This window comes from Narcine bancroftii, chromosome 9, assembly GCF_036971445.1.
Source record: "Narcine bancroftii isolate sNarBan1 chromosome 9, sNarBan1.hap1, whole genome shotgun sequence".
NCBI lineage: Eukaryota > Metazoa > Chordata > Chondrichthyes > Torpediniformes > Narcinidae > Narcine > Narcine bancroftii.
In genome coordinates this window covers 47,099,898-47,113,365 of record NC_091477.1, presented here as the reverse complement: position 1 = coordinate 47,113,365, position 13,468 = coordinate 47,099,898, and the positions used below count along the sequence as shown (strand labels likewise).

General features: G+C 45.1%; 1 protein-coding gene across 8 annotated transcripts in view; it reads right to left on the bottom strand.

Annotated features, from left to right (window-relative positions):
• Window positions 1–13,468, bottom strand: part of ebf1a (EBF transcription factor 1a) — a 570,155-nt gene that overhangs the window by 514,997 nt on the left and 41,690 nt on the right. The gene's annotated exons all lie outside the window — the stretch shown is intronic.

The window sequence follows — 13,468 nt, the reverse complement described above, 5'->3', positions numbered from 1 at the left end:
AGAACTGTGATATTCAGTGGTGCAGTGGAGAGCTGAAAAGCCTTGAATTACAATATGATGGGTGTTCAGATGAATGTTCCCTCATAGGCTGATGACTCTTTTTCCAAGTGATCAGAAATGGATTCCTTTTCCGAAAACTAGTCCACTTCTCACTGGAGGGGAACAAGAAATCTGCAGGTGCCGGGTTCCAATGCAAAGGTGGCACGGTTAGTGCAACGTTATTACAGCGCCAGCAATCCGGGTTCGGATCCTGCGCTGTAAGGGATTTGTATGCTCTTCCCGGATCTGCGTGGGTTTCCTCCCACTGTCCAGAAATGTGTGGGTGTTTCTGGTGAGTTGGGTGCAATTGGACAGCACAGGGTTATGGGCAGGAAGAGCTTGTTACCATGTCTAAAAACTCAGCATGGGAAGTAAAAGGCAGGCGACGTTTCAAGTCTGAGCACTTCTTCAGGAGTGCCAAAAATCAGGCCAAGGCAGACACCTAAATAAAAAAAAGACTTGGTTTGGTGGGGGGTGGGGGGGGGGGGGGAGAAGAAGAGGGGAGTGGAGGGAGGAAAGGGAGGAGCACAGGCTAACAAGTAAGAGGTATTATGTAGACACAAGTAGGAGGGTACAGGAGAAAGAAGTGATGGGAGAGAGAGCAGAGGGCTCTTTCTGCCCCCCCTCCCCCATATATATTAATCTGAGCTTTGTAAAAGGGAATACATCAGAGGGAAGAACTCCTATTAACTGAAGCACAAAGATGTCAGTCAGGTAGTATAGGACACACTGTTTGTTTTTTGAGTGGGCACAAACTTTATGGGATGAAATATTTGTGCCATGAACAGGTCACTTAAGCCTGGTTTTCATTCCAGTGTAGTGGAGAAGGAGGAGACTAGAGGATAGTTGGGATCTTGCCAAATGTAAGTTAAACTTTTTCACACATTTCACTTCCCGACATTGAAGCTGTCAATCAGTGTCTCCCAATTCCCCCGAGCCAGCTCTCCTGGGCTGGTTAGAGGTAAGAAAAAACACATTGAAGGCTAGTCCTGCATTTGGGTCCTTCACTGACAGATGGCCTGACTTGCTACTGACAATCCAGTGACAGGAAAGAGTTCTACACAGCTCTTTCCTCTGCCCATTCCTGCATTCGCTGTCAAAATATTGTTTATAAAGCAGGCGTTTGTCAAAATACGTGTTTTCTTTTTTAAGTGAAAACTGGCAGTGTGTGTTGCTAGCTAAAAGCAACTTTGAAAAAGCTGGTTGTATTGTGCCACCATTAGCTCACAGCTTGCTACAACAGAATATGTGTCTGTGAACTCCTCTCTGTGACTGGCTATTCCCAGCTCTGTGGCTGAAAGCAGGGTACAATGTTGGCACTGAGCACATTGAACCCATCGCTCTGGGCTGTTTTGATGTGCGATTCCCCAGCAAGCAAGTTTTGTAAACTTGTTCACTGTCTGGTCAAATTAACACGATGCAGTATTTCGATTTGACAACGTTAACTTCATCCATGAACTTCAGACAAGTTGACACGAGCTGCTCCTCCCAAGATCGGAAGAACCTGCATAAGGCAGAGAATGCACTTCCTCTCTCCCCTCCATCCACATTTCCCACTGGTTTGGAAAGGAGGCCAACACTCTGAAGGACCCATCCCACTATGGATATATTCTCTCCTCCTCTCAAGGAGGAGGCTTGAGAGTGAGAAATCGTACCAAGAGTTTCAAAGGTCATTTATTCCCCACAGCCATCAGGATCTTGAATGAACCCACAACAGTGATCCCATGCGGTCCTTGCTACTACAAACCAATCCTCTCACTGCAACATCCTGTGATGAACTCCTACTCTTCTCTCTTTGGGATGCTGTTGGCGTGTTCGAGTTGATTTACTGAACAACTTGCAAATCAAATCCTTCTCTCTGTACCAGGTACACCAGACAAGAACTGGAGGACAATGGATAAGAGTGAAATGTTTAAAGGGAACATGGGGAGGAACTTCTTCACACAGAGTGGTGAGAGTGTGGAAGGAGCTGCCAACTGAAGTAGTAGATACGGGCTCAATTTTAACATTTAAGGAAAATGTGGATAGGTACATGGATGGGAGGGGTAAGGAAGGTCAATGGGACTGATCAGAGTAATAATTCTGCACAGACTAGATGGGTCGAAGAGCCTGTTTCGCTGCTGCAGTGGTCTATGATTCTGTCTGTTAAACCTGAACTTGATCATTCAGACTAGCCCACCTCTCCATCCCACACGCGAGTGCACAAAACTTTCCAGGAGATGTTAGCAAGCAGCAAACAGAAAGCCTGACTGGATTTTTATCTTCTCCTGAGACCAGAGGTGAATGGGAGTCCAGGGATTCTGGCTGTCCTACACCACAGGTCCATATGAAATGTCAGACCAGAAGAGCTGAATGAATTAAAAGTTTCCCCAGGCAGTGCTGAACTCAATCCCAAGTCCATGGAATTGCTACAACATAGGTAGATAGTTACTCCCTCCCAAAAAGACCATTTAATATTCCTGAAGCTGTTAAGTCCTTACTAATTGAATTTTAAGTTTCACTTACATGGAGAAAATTGTTACGCATGACCCTTTTTTAAAATAGTTTTCATGATGCTGGTCATTTGTGAATCATTGTTTAAAAGGACCATTTAATCACAGCTAACCTAAATGTTACTTACACAGCTGTTAGTGCTCAGTGTTATCTTCCAAGCCTGAGATGTGAAACCTGATCTATTACTAGTTCTCCTTCTGGATTTTGAAATGTTTATTTAGCAAATAAAACCTCAACGCCTTTTTTGTAAATCTCAAATCCCAGTTTTTAATCAGGGTTTACGCTAAAGGGGGAGTGTGTGCTATTAAGAAGCCTGGATTAGCCACTTTGTCTTTATAGTTTGCAACTAATGGAAGTTTGAGTGACAAGAGACCAATAGAAAACATGTCATCTACTTTCAGTTCAACACGAGAATCCACGAAGCATGAGCAGATTTCCCTCCTCATGCTGGGTTCCCACTCAAGCATGCGATTGGTCAGTGGCTATTGGCACCTCATTCAACTACGGACAGAACACAGCTCACCCCCAATTGACTAACACACTCATATGCCTCATATGCACATAAATAAACTCATGGATAGCAATTAGGAGCAAGGAAGGTCTTCACTTCCTCTCTCTCACAACAAGTTGAGCCCAGCATCACTCATCCTTGAAAGTAATGTCTTGAAGAAATCAAAAGAGTTGGTCAGACTGAAAATGGCAGCTTTGGAATTTTTTTTTAAACTGGACATGGGATATCTGAAACAAGAACAGAAAATACAGGAAAAACACCACAGGCCAGGTGGAATCAGGGGAAGAAGCAACATCGTGAAAGCTTCAGGTTGAAGACCTTTTATCCACATAGAGGGTAGACCAGCTTTTTTAAGGAATTTAAAGTTCAATTGATCAAATAGAACCAGGTGTCAAACAAGAAGGTTTTAGCACAGAATATTAAATGGAACTCAAGAATGTTTACTTTACAGACCAGAGATTAAAATGAACACAAGCTAATTCTTTGCAATATTTCCTCTTTGCTGTTAAACTAATAAGTACAATGCATAAGCAGCCCACCCATCTTATCCCCCAATTAATGTGGAACAACAGACTCACATGCTTATTGAAAGGTACAAAAGCACGAATAGGCCATTTGGCCCCTTTCGCCTGTTCCACCAGCCAAATTTTTAAATATTGTTTTCTACTCATCTGTCCTGACCCATATTTATTGGCACTCTAATTGTTAAGTATCTTTTAATCCTCATCAAAGGGTCAAGAACTTCAAATTCCTGGGGGTCAACATCTCCGAGGATCTGTCCTGGAGCCTACACATTATTGCAATCACAAAAAAACGCTCCCCAGAGGCTATACTTTGTGAAGTATCTGAGGAGATTCAGTATGTCACCGAAATCTCTCATAACCTTCTACAGGTGTACCGTGGAGAGCATTCTGGCTGGTTGCATCACTGCCTGGTATGGAATCGTCAACGCTCAGGACAAGAATATACTTCAGAGGGTTGTTAACTTGTCCTGCGAAATCACAGGCACCAGACTTCACTCCATTGAGGACATCAGATGGCCTCTATCCTCAAAGACCCCCACTGCCTAGGCCATGCCCTCTTCATTCTGCTACCATTGGGATGGAGGTACAGGAGCCTAAAGTCAAGCACTCAGCGGCACAGGGACAGTTTCTTCCCTGCTGCCATCAGATTCCTGAATGATCAATGAACCAAAGACACTGCTTTACTTATCGTACATTATTATTTTAATATTTTTATAGTAATGTTGTAAGATGGTTATAATATGGATGTCTGCACTGTGATTCTGCCACAAAACACAGAATTTCATGACTTGTTATGACAATAAATTCTGATTTGAGCCCACTCATTATCGAGCATGCACACAAAGACAGAGTTTACCCTCAGAATGGAGGAAATTCTACGTCGCTCACCCCTTAACCTGAAACATTGACCCCTTGTTCTAAAGGTCAAGGCTTGCATTGACGTAGCACTACACAAAAACACTGGAGAAATTCAGCAGGTCAGGCAACATCCACGGGAAAATAAAAGACGCTCAATGTTTCGAGCCGAGCACTCGTCAGGAATGTGGCAGATCCCTGAATAAAAAGGTAGAGGTGGGGGAGTGTGAGAGGAAGGAGTACAGGGTAGCAGGTGAGCGGTATTGGGTGGATACAGGTTGGAGGGCAGAAGAGAATGTGCTGAGAAGTGATAGGGGAGAAGGCAGAGGGCAGAGAAGGGTAGCTCTCTAAAAGGAGAAGGAAAGGAGTGGGAAGCTGAAGGAGGGGGCATTTATATAGTGTTTGTGACCTTTTGTGACCTCTGAAGACCTCAAGATGCTTTTCAGCAAAGCATTTCAGAAGTGAGGTCACTGGTCTAGGCCCAGCAAGATCCCACAAAGGACACAGTGATACTGACCATGTAATCTGATTTCCTGGGCACCAATGATAGCATCTCTGCTTTTGCTGCTGTGTGGGGTACCTTGCTTTAACATTATATTCAAGATCGCCCCTTCCAGACTTTTCTGCAGCATCTCCTCGACGACTCAGATTCAAGAGTTGTAGACATCATTTTGTTCTTTTTATTTCTATGCTCTTCCACCTTCTCAGCATCACCAAGCCCTTGGAGAATGCTTCTGCTCAACCTCTGCCCAAGAGCTCTGGAACCTGCTGCAAAGCAGTTCTCTTGAGTGGCACCTTTACTTCTTAATGAAGAAACGCAAGGTGTGGCCCCACTTCTGCAAAATAACATGGGGATGGAGTGCAGGCTCCACTGACTGAGTGGTGAGATATTTTAGCGGGCCTGCCAAAAAATCTCTTTCAAAACCGTAGAAGAAATGATTGTATGACCTTCGGATAGAGAAAATCAATTCCTACTTGGAGTCAAATGTCTCTTTCACAAATTTAAATTCTACCATGAATTTGCATTTCCAGAACTTGCATTCAGTTGTTTTTTTTTAAATCTGGACATAACCGAAAACTTGCTATCAATGAAATCATCGGATTGCCAAAAAAAAATGCAACTGATTCACCGAAGTTGTTGTCACCCAGTACAAGGAGGCAGCCACAGGGCAGCTGAGGATGGACTTTTCACGCCAACCTTGATGATCTTCTCACAAGGATGAACTAAGAAAAGCAGTAGCATGCTCCACATTTGGGGGAGGAGATGCAAAATATCCGTCAACAAAAAGAAAGTCCATCCTCAGCTGCACTACAGTGGATGAGGAGTGTCTCCTCATACTGGGTGAGAATGACCTGGTGTACAACAGCAAATGGCCCAAGGCACACATTAACATATCCTACAAGGCACACAGAACTCAAAACGGTCAACCAGTTTACCTACCTCGGCTGCACCATTTCATCTGATGCAAGGATCGACAAAGAGATAGACAACAGACTCGCCAAGGCAAATAGCACCTTTGAAAGACTACACAAAAGAGTCTGGAAAAACAACCACCTGAAAAAACACACAAAGATCAGCGTGTACAGAGCCGTTTTCATACCCACGCTCCTGTTTAGCTCCGAATCATGGGTCCTCTACCGGCATCACCTACGGCTCCTAGAACGCTTCCATCAGCGCTGTCTCCGCTCCATCCTCAACATTCTTTGGAATGACTTCATCACCAACATTGAAGTACTCGAGCTGGCAGAGTCCGCAAGCATCGAATCCATGCTGCTGAAGACCCAACTGCTCTGGGTGGGTCACGTCTCCAGAATGGAGGACCATCGCCTTCACAAGATCGTGTTCTATGGTGAGCTCTCCACTGGCCACCGAGACAGAGGTGCACCAAAGAAGAGGTTCAAGGACTGCTTAAAGAAATCTCTTGGTGCCTGCCACATTGACCACCACCAGTGGGCTGACCTCGCCTCAAACCGTGCATCTTGGCGCCTCACAGTTCGGCGGGCAGCAACCTCCTTTGAAGAAGACCGCAGAGCCCACCTCACTGACAAAAGACAAAGGAGGAAAAACCCAACACCCAACCCCAACCAACCAATTTTCCCTTGCAACCGCTACAACCTGTCCCGCATGCCTGTCCCGCATCGGACTTGTCAGTCACCAACGAGCCTGTAACAGACGTGGACATTCCCCTCCATAAATCTTCGTCCGCGAAGCCAAACCAAAGAAATATACATGATGATGTTGGTCTGCCTGACATACAAGTCTGCTGAATGTCCCAGAAAAGTGCTTGATAGTGTTGGCAATCAAACAGTCGCCTTGAGCCAAGCCTGCCGCAGCAAATAGGAGAAAGCAAAAGAGGGTACTTTTGCTTCTTGAGTCTTTGAGGAGCAATTAGACCTTTTGTCTGGTCCATAATTTTAGTGCGGAACATTGCGTGAAAGTAATTGGCAAAGGGGAGAACCAAATATAATTAGATTCAGCAGGAAAGCAGAATGGGTTTGGAGGAGATTTCAGCAGGGGACAAGGACACAACTTATATGCTGACAAAACATTTTAACCAAGCTTAATATCACTGGAAAGTAACTCAGGATCTGGCTGGATCCCAGTTTCCTGTTGACCTTCAGAGACATTTATGTTGAGCGTAGTCTTCCTGCAGTAGCCACCCTTCAAAACTATGCTCTACGTGCGATCCTCAACAGCTGTGTCAGCAGGCTATTGAGCGACAAGGTGCCTCATAGCAGAGCCTGATCCTGTGCTCTCTCAATAGCTGCAGATGTGCATCTGTCAGCAGGAATCAACTGGACAATAACTGAGATCGAAAGGAAGTCTTCTGTAATGTTCTGCACTTAAATCACAGACTTAAGGGAAAAAAAATCTAATTGAGCATTTGAACCCTTCACAGACTTCCGCACCACTCTTCATCCAACCCTGTCAACGTACCTTTCAATGCTCAGATGACTTTGTGTGAAGTGAGCCCGATTTACATTTTACCTTGGCCTGGAAAGTCCATCTTCAGCTGCACTACCTCCTCATACTGGGTGAGAACAACTTGGTGTACAACGCCAAATGGCCCAAGGCACACATTAAGCAATTAAGCATATGTACTCCATCATCACATTCAACATTGTATGCAATCTCAGCGTCTCCCTGAAACCTGGAACTCACCTTAACAGCCAGTGCCCATACTTTGTTGTTGTACTGCCTACTTCTTCTCCAACACCTTCCTGTACAGTTTAGTAAAGACCATACTAACAAGAACTAGTGCACCTTTAACAGGATATTTTTCCTTCCTGCTCTATGCCTCTCTTCCTTCATCGTCTTGGACCTTTTATCACTTGGAGGGTGGTCAGCACCTGGAGGGTGGTCAGCACCTGGAGGGTGGTCAGCACCTGGAGGGTGGTCAGCACCTGGAGGGTGGTCAGCACCTGGAGGGTGGTCAGCACCTGGAGGGTGGTCAGCACCTGGAGGGTGGTCAGCACCTGGAGGGTGGTCAGCACCTGGAGGGTGGTCAGCACCTGGAGGGTGGTCAGCACCTGGAGGGTGGTCAGCACCTGGAGGGTGGTCAGCACCTGGAGGGTGGTCAGCACCTGGAGGGTGGTCAGCACCTGGAGGGTGGTCAGCACCTGGAGGGTGGTCAGCACCTGGAGGGTGGTCAGCACCTGGAGGGTGGTCAGCACCTGGAGGGTGGTCAGCACCTGGAGGGTGGTCAGCACCTGGAGGGTGGTCAGCACCTGGAGGGTGGTCAGCACCTGGAGGGTGGTCAGCACCTGGAGGGTGGTCAGCACCTGGAGGGTGGTCAGCACCTGGAGGGTGGTCAGCACCTGGAGGGTGGTCTGCACCTGGAGGGTGGTCTGCACCTGGAGGGTGGTCTGCACCTGGAGGGTGGCCTGCACCTGGAGGGTGGTCTGCACCTGGAGGGTGGTCTGCACTTGGAGGGTGGTCTGCACCTGGAGGGTGGCCTGCACCTGGAGGGTGGTCTGCACCTGGAAAAAGTTGCTGGAGGAAACTGTCTCAGCTGACACATTTCTGACTTTCAAAAGACATTTGGACAGATTTATGGATAGGATGGGTTTAAAACAATATTGACCAAATGCAGGCAAATGGGACAAGCCCAGAATGCTAACTTGTTCAGCATGGACAAGTTGGGTGAAGGGTCTGTTCTGGGCTGTATGGCCATCCCAATGCACCAGGCAAGCCTCCAGCAGTCACACGTGCCCACCCTCACCCAATGATCTCTTCATCCTCAGTAATATTTCCCAAAGCCCATGTACCTCAACTCCCCCTTGCTTCATCAACCTCTTGTGCTGTCCACTGCCTGACTGACCTGAACTCATGAAGAAGACCATAGTTCTTCCAGTGAAACTTCACAACACCAAAGCCATCATTGCTGCATCTTGCACACCTGCACTTATCCCATTTCCAAAGCTCTGATACAAGGCACATAAAACCTTAGCACTGACATGGACTCAAACTAAACTTCATGTTCCATATTCCAAAGGATCATCAGCCAGTTTCTTCTGGCCCTTAATGGCCTGCTCCTTTATCTGGCTCAATAAGTATGAAGCCACACTCAAACCAAACTCACTGCCCAAATTCTCTCACCAATTCTTGGTTCATTGATGATGACTTCCCTTTTTGGCCCTCTGAACTCTTGCAGCATATGCAACCACCCAGATCTGGTTATAACTTTATTGGCTGACAATGGTTCTGTCCAATGATAACCCACTAAACTCCAAATCCCTTTAAGGTTACACCTCCACCCTAATGAACTCCCTCTCACCCTGCAGTCGCTCTCTCAATCATTTACAGAGACTTCATCTCTCGGTCCAATGCTCTCCCACTTACTCCTGATCACATCTCCCCTGTGCTTTCTCTCTCTTCTTTTGCTGACATTCAGATTCTTATTTCTGATCAGACTTTTGACCACTCTTATAATTATCCCACAACACCTCATTGGCTGGTTGTCTACCTGCTGCTCAGTGTAGAGAAGCACCACAACTGCATTATTTTATAATCAACAGATTCACATTGGTCTCCTCTCTGCCAAGACAGGATATGCATTATGGGGCAAAAAATGCAATTCTCACCTGTCATCTGGACTGCAATTCCTCACAGGAAGATTGTCCAGATGACAAGGCGGCATTGCACTAATGCAGCAACAACATGATTGTCAAAGGGTCCGAAATGAACAGGCGATTCCATGCCCGGTCAAATCTGGGCCCTTTCAGGTCCACATAAAAATAGATATGCCACAGGTTCATTCAGGGAGGAAAAAAAATAGATGTTTAATTTAACAGGGCTTCAGTAATGCCTGAGATAATCTTCTCTTGTATAAACACCCCTTCTGAGTGTCTCTTAAAGTGACTGTATAAATATGATAAATGGTGCAACCATCAAAATTAATCTCATCCATATTATGTGCCTGAGCAGTTCCATATTCCAATAATAAACTGTATCACTTCAACTATCTAGGCATTAGAACATTGCATCAATCTGCAGTAACTCAAACTTCATCCCCAGAGCTATAAACGACTACATTCATACCATGTAGCTTCACGCATAGAAATCTCACTCGCCTTCCCTGTGACATTCATCTGGACTAGTTAATCAATAAAGACATAATCCATTCCAATAGTTAGAAGCAAACTCAATAATATTAAAAACAATTTTCCCACTATCAGTATGCCAGGTCAGTGGTGCGGAGGGGATAGAGGCGACATTGGGGAATAGAAGTCTGCAAAGGCTTTCCTCAATCCTGGGAAATTGCAAGGACCTTGAGAGCAGGTCAGGGCATGCAGACTGTAGTGTAACACCATTGAAATAGTTTGTTCCCACTGTAGAACTCAGCACCAAGTTAAAGGAGCAACGAGTGAGAAAACTTAAGACTCCTATTCAACAGCACAACCTGAAGCCAATTTTCTAAATAAGTAACTGTACTGTTTTATCAATGACCCTAAACACTCGCCTTCACCCTTGGTCACCTCTGGTCAGAGAATCTGGACCCATTTGAATACACGCATAGTGAAGTTGTGAGGGAAGAAGTGAAAGACAAATTGGACCAAGTGAAACCAAAAAGGGGGTGGGGGTATTGGTGGTTGGTGGAGAAGGGAGAAGAAATCTGTTAATTATAGTTTTTAGACTGCAGGCATGTAACAGCACAATCAAGGAATTTTGCCGCTACACGGGCAGTCTAAAAAAGGAATGTGCTTGAATTCCTGCTCCGCGATTTATCCTGCAGGACCCCTACAAGTTTTTGGAGGAAGCCTGCAGTGTAAATCATACCACAAAAATTCATTGACAGTTATCAACTCTACTGTACGTCCAACCACCAGGACTGTTGCACTCAGGTACTTGCAGACTAAAAAGATGCCCAGTGTGAATGACCACACGGGCAGTGATTACGTTAATTTTTCAATGAGTTTCCCTACATTGCAGTCTAAAAAAGCATTAATGAAACACATTGGTGGAAGGGTTGATGAGGGTCTGGATGGGAGTGTCTGGGACTCACTCGTGTGTCTCCATTGTGCTCACCGTCTCCTGAGCAGCCATAACCCCACCTTCCCATACACTTTGGAGACAAGGACTACATGCAAGAAGTGAATTATTTGAGATGTGTTACCCATGCTGTCCACAAAATCCTCCGCGTTGATGCTGAGGCAGACCAATGGCATCGTCTCCCAGTCCAATGCACCCATCACAAAGGCCCTGACCACGATCAGCCAACTCAGATGGGGTGAAAAAATATAACATCCTCACTGACTTGGGATTCCTGAGGCTGTGGAGAAGCTCCAGGAAGCCACCTAAAGCAGTTAATATTAAACAATACAGCACAGAAACATGCCCTTCAGTCCCTAGGCAGTCTCCATGCAGAAAAAACTTCCCTTATAAATCTCCTTTTAACTCCCCGGCCCCACCTTAAAAGTACTGTATGCACTCCAGTATAAGAATGAAAAGAAAGTTTATTTTCACATACTAATTACAATGCACCAAAATTCTTGCTTGCTGCGGCGACAACAGGGACTAATAATAAGTATAAATTAAGTTACCAAACAAAAGAGAAATAAAATTATAAATTCAAAAGGACAGATAAATATTCATCATTGCAGATAGTGTAAAAAGATAGATAGATCTTTGGTGGTTCTGGAATAATTAATGATCAAGGTAGAGGTTCAAGAGCCTGATCGATGTTGGGAAAAAAACCTCTTTCTAGGTCCTGGACTTCGAGTCTTCAGGCTGAGCAGTGAGGCAGAAATGCCTTCTTTGTTTTAAATGGCACAAAATATCTGGCCCGTCCTCGTGTGAAAAGAACATGACATTCTGGGTAGTTTGAAAGAGTTTATGGAGTAATATCACTGAAGGCATGGTACAGGCTTTTAATATGTATATTCATCATAAAGCAGCATGCATCTATTATGGGGAGCCTGATAGATATGGGGAAACTCCTCTCTTAAACCAAGAGGGCGATGGGAGCCCATTATGATGCTGGTTGCCTGTGATAGACTTGGCAAGGTTTTCCACTTTCTACAGCCTTCTGTGTTCCTAATCATGTAAGTTTCCAAACCAGGAAACAAGCCAGTATTTGACATTTATACCCTGGGATAAAGTTTTTGTCTGGCCTCTCATTTTTTTAATATAAACTCTTATCAGGTCACCTGCCAGCCTCCAATGCTCGAGTGAAGATGATCCAAGTTTGTCCAACCTTTCCTTATATGTAATATTGTTGAATCCCGGTAACATGCTGGTGAACCTCTGCTGCAGTCTCTTCTAAGCCTCCATATCCTTCCTGTAGTGATCAGTACACTCAGTACTCTATAAGTGTGGCCTAATAGGTGGATGCTATTGATGGAAGGGTGCCCACCTTCACAGGGAGCCCACCCATGTACCTCGACATGTACCTCAATGTCCTGCAAATGGAAGAGTCTGCAAGTCTACATAGACTTCACCAGGATCCACAGAAGTGGAGCGTAAGTAAGTCATCCTCATTCCAAATGAACAATAAGTTTAGGAAAAGGAAAAGAGAAGAGAAAAAAAATGAAAAGGGGCAAAACGGTTGGCATAGTGGTTAGCGATCAGGTTCGGGGTTCAAATCCCGCGCTGTCTATAAGGAGTTTGTATGTTCTCCCCGTGTCTGCGTGAGTTTTCCCGGGGGCTCCAGTTTTCTGCCACCGTTCAAAATGTACTGGGGGTGTAGGTTAATTGGGTGTAAATTGGGCGGCACAGACTCGTGGGTTGAAATGGTCTGTTACTGTGTTGTATGTCTAAATTTTTTAAAATTCTAAAATCTAAAAAGAACTTTAATGCTCTGTGTTATTAAGTCATTATTTTTAAGCACAGACAGCCACATTGTGCAAAAGAGCAGTTAGAATGTTACCAGGGTAAAAGTACACATGTAAATGTAAAATACAAGACATTAAAATTCCAAATTCACTTACCAACTGATACAACAATACAACAGCAACAAAATAAGGCAAATCTGTTGTTTACTAAACTGTACTGAGAGTGTTGTTTGAAAATGAAATTAAGAGGGAAATCAGTCTGATACTGTAACTAAATTAGCATCAAATGCAAATCACTGGGTACTTAGTGATAGAACAGGTGCAGGGAAGGCCTTTAAATGAGACAAATGAATAAAACATCCTTCTGCACAAATGTGTACGCTGACACAAAGTCAATTGCATGAATAATTCAGCAACCTTGCCGCGATGCAGGGGTCACCCTGCCTCGACCTATATGACAGGAAGTGAAATAAAAATAAGGGGGCTAGTGAGGGGGGGGGGGGGAGAGAGAGGAATAAAATAGAAAAAGCTGCTACTTGATGTGTTGGCTGGAGGCACTGTTTGAGGCACGTCTACCCCAATAGGAGCACCAAGAGTCAGTAGACGTACAGTTCTCCCTCCAGTGCCACCACCATGGACTCACTGCTTCCAAGGGGAAACGCACCTCTTAACTGGTTCTGTTGGTTCTGAGAGTCAGGCGCAGAAGGTCCACGGACACTGAGTGATATTGTATGACATCTCCAGCCAGATCGAATTGTCTCCCCATCCCCAA